The sequence below is a fragment of the Gastrolobium bilobum genome, unplaced genomic scaffold (assembly GCF_033153095.1).
Source record: "Gastrolobium bilobum isolate Gb01-03AN ecotype WA unplaced genomic scaffold, APGP_CSIRO_Gbil_v1 utg1090, whole genome shotgun sequence".
Taxonomy (NCBI): domain Eukaryota; kingdom Viridiplantae; phylum Streptophyta; class Magnoliopsida; order Fabales; family Fabaceae; genus Gastrolobium; species Gastrolobium bilobum.
This window is the reverse complement of record NW_026899797.1, coordinates 161552-165640: the sequence shown is the minus strand read 5'-3', so window position 1 is coordinate 165640 and position 4089 is coordinate 161552.

Genomic DNA, 4089 nt, shown 5'->3' with positions numbered 1-4089 from the left:
AATGTTCACCGAAACGACGTCGTTAGCGGACGAAAATTAGGGTGTGTTTGTAATTTTAACTTATTTAAGTGTTATAATAGTCTTAAACATTGTAAATTTTTCTATTTTTAAACCCCAAAACGACGTCGTTTCGATGAATATTAGACAAAGTTTTCTAAACTAATATTAGATATTTTTCCCCCATATATATATATATATATATATATATATATATATATATAGGTTAAACTAATCTCATGTTACATGAGAGAGTATGTCTCATGTTGTAAGATAAATTTAATGTTGGTCCCACTAAAAAATAAAAAATAAAAAACGATAATATGGGATCGACTTTGATTTTGTGTCACTCACATAAGATAAATTATCCCCTTTAACATGAGATTAATTTAGCTTTATATATATAGGGATAGTATTTTTTGACACCGGTGTCAAACTTTGTAATTTGATACCAAATCTTATCCATTGATTTTCACCAATCAACGGTTATCATTATTGGAAATCAAATTTATTAATTAATATTAATTTCCAATAAATGATAACCGTTGATTAGCAGAAATCAACGAATAAAATTTGGTGTCAAATTTCAAAGTCTGATACTGGTACCAAAGGATCCTGCCTCACACACACACACACACACACACATATATATATATATATATATATAGGAGTAGGAGTAGGATCATTTATCACCAGTGTCAAATTTAAAGTTTGACACCTCATCTGAGAGCTGTTAAATCAAAAAAGATCAATGGTGTCACATACTTACAAATCAGAGACATTGATCTTTTTTTTCTAATGGCTATCAGATGAGGTGTCAAATTTCAAATTTGACATTGCCTCAAAGGATCCTACCCATATATATATAGGCCGGATTCTTTGACACCAGTGTCAAATTTAAAATTTGACCTCATCTGAGAGCCGTTAGATCAAAAAATATCAACGACTCTGATTTGTAAGCATGTGACACCATTTATCTTTTTTGATCTAACGGCTCTCAGATGAGGTGTCAAATTTTAAATTTGACACTGGTGTCAAAGGATCTTACCATATATATATATATATATGAGAAATAATCCGTTTACAAATTTTTTTTACAAATTTTTGCAAATTACACTATGTGCTTCCGGGAGAACATAGTGTAGCCTAATGTTCTCCCGAGAGAACATAGTGTAGTTTGTAAGAGTTTATAAACAAAAAATTTATAACTACAATTCTCCCCTATATATATGAGAAATGAGACAATATATCTCATGTTGCAGTACCCCTCCATTTTAAAAGAAAACAAATGACACATCTTTTCAAATATGTGCACGACAAATTGGTCTCTCCAATAAAATGAAAGACATATTTCCGTATATATATATATATATATATATATATATATATATATATATATTATCAATTTTTAGAAGAAAAATATTAAATCCTGTATATTAGAGTTACTCAATAATTAGAACCGACTCATCCTATGCATTTGAACAATTAGTACAAAATTGAAAAAATAATGATTACTAATTTTTTTTTGAAAATATAATGACATATATTGTTGTTAGGGATGTGCATGGGACAAACCGAACCGAATTTTTTGAAAAATCGAACCGAACCAGATTTTTTGAAAAATCGAGCCGAATTGATTTAAATGGTTCGGTTTGGTTCGGAACCGATTCGGAACGGGTTCGGGTCGACCCCTTTTGAAAAGAAAAAAAATTAAAAAATTAAAAAATAAAGTTATAAAAATCAACTTGGTTCGGTTTGAAAACAGTTCAGTTCGGTTCGATTCGGTTCGAAAACGGCTTGGTTCGATTCAAAATGGTTCGGTTCTTAAACTGGTTCTAAAATTCGATTCGGATCATGACTTGGTTCTTTAAAAATTAATTTGATTCATGAACTGGTCTTTAAAAACTGATTATTTTAAGGATAGTTCGGTTCGGTTCATGATTCAGTTCAAATTTTTAATTATTTTGTAGACTCTAATTGTCGCCATGGCACCATTCCAGCTCGAAACAACATTATTATTTAAAGGGTGATTAAGGGGGAGTCCATGGTACGTGGGGACAGAAATACACTTATTGTAAGCATTTAGGGGAAGTCTTTGGTAGAGGAAGAAATAAGTGGGTTTAGCAATAATCAAACACGAACTTCTATATCCAAATACTAATAACTACCATTGGCTAAGTAGTAATCAAACACAATAAGTGGGCTTAGCAATACATTTGAACCCAAAATATTATGGCGTTAAGTTTATAGGTTATTCTGCTTATGCAATTATCAATTAATTTATTTTTAACTAATATGACATTTCACTATTCACACTTGAATTTCAGACCCTATTTTTGAGATAGTTAATTTTTAGTCTTTTTTCCTATATCTCCCTTTATTTCTTTCTTTATCTGTCCTCTCTTTTTTCAACTTTTTTCTCATATTTATTTATTTTTTCTCTTATTTCTTTATTTTTTTTCTCTTATTTTTTCTATGTAATTTTTCTCTCTTATTTATCTTTATTTTTTTAATTATTTATTTCTATTTTTAAAATTTTATACTATTATATGTAGGTTTTTTCCTTTTTTAATTTTGTTTTAGTCTTTTTTTTATTGTTTCTCAATCTTTTCATATTTTTCATATTTTTCATCTGGATGCATTTATCAAGATTTCAAATAATTTAGAATAAATATGATGTTCATATTAATATGACAAGAATACAAATATTATAATTTAGGGGGTTACTTTAACAAACTTTCCCGCATACTCATATTTTGATGGACCCACAATTTAAAAAAAAAAAAAACTTGAAAATCAAAGAGTTTATACTTTATAAGAATTTTTTTTTTTTTTTTGTTCCGTAACATAAGACATACATTATCCTGTAATTTATGCTTTCGAATTTACATAGATAAATTGAGACATGTAACCAAAAACAAAAAAGAGAGGATAAATTCGACATAATTGCAGTTTACTTGTTTAACCCCAAAAAAATAAAATCGTGGCTATCAAACATTGAAAGGAATACTTAAAAAAGAAATGAGAAGCTTCGATGCGTGTTACTGTTGGTGAGGCTAAGGCCATGCCTCATTCATGGCATCAAAGTATTGGGCAATCTCTGTGGACGCCTCCTACAAAGTGGGGTACATGACACATGCTACCTGCAGATGCAACCCTTTTCCAAATCACATTCTTATTTCACTCCCAGTCTCCCACTGCACTACAACCGTTGATATCCACAACTCTTATCACAACAAATCATGGATGAACAAGATGCATCATTACTCGAAAACTTGACAAACTGTTTTCTTTTCAACTCGTCTCCCAACGGCAACAGTGCACCAATCAGCTCCACCACGTGTCCTCCTTGTACGGATAATAGTCCAGTTCCAACTTACGTTACCCCTATGGGCCCACTAAATCAGTTTCTTCAAAATCAATTTTCCTTTATTTTTTGTTTCAGAAAAAAATCAAAAATTTCTTTATTTTTCATTAAAATAATTTAAGTTTGAATATTTAGAATCTAATGGAATCAGGAATAACGAGACAAGACGGAGGGGGTGGCACGTGAAATGCATATGGCGTTCCAGTACGCCCAATCTCATCTTGCCGGTGATGTTTACGTGGCAATGATGAGGGTGAGTCAGCACACTGATCAGCTAACACGTGGAATAGTGATTTCTGTTGCAAAGGAAAAAAATATTCGCTTTCCTTTTCGACATTTTTCTCAAAGATTACAAAAGGGCTGGACGTAGTTAGGGCTGATAAAACGTGTCGACAAGTTTGATTCACGGGTCTATAATATGTATTTGCTCACATGTCAAAATTTAAAATTCGAACACAACTCGTCAAGGGTAGAATGTGACACGGTTAAACTATAAAAAATATTAAAAATTGATACTTTAAAAAATAAAAATAAAAATAAAAATAAAAAACTGAATAAACACAATAAGGTATCTGAAAATCATAAAAATTTCAATTTTTTTGAAAAAATAAATTGCGGGTTTGTCAGGAGTCGATCTATGGGTCATGATATATTTTGTCCTCCCTAAACGCTGTTAAAACAAACAGAGTATAAATTAAAGAAAAGGGGAAGCAACTTTTCAATTT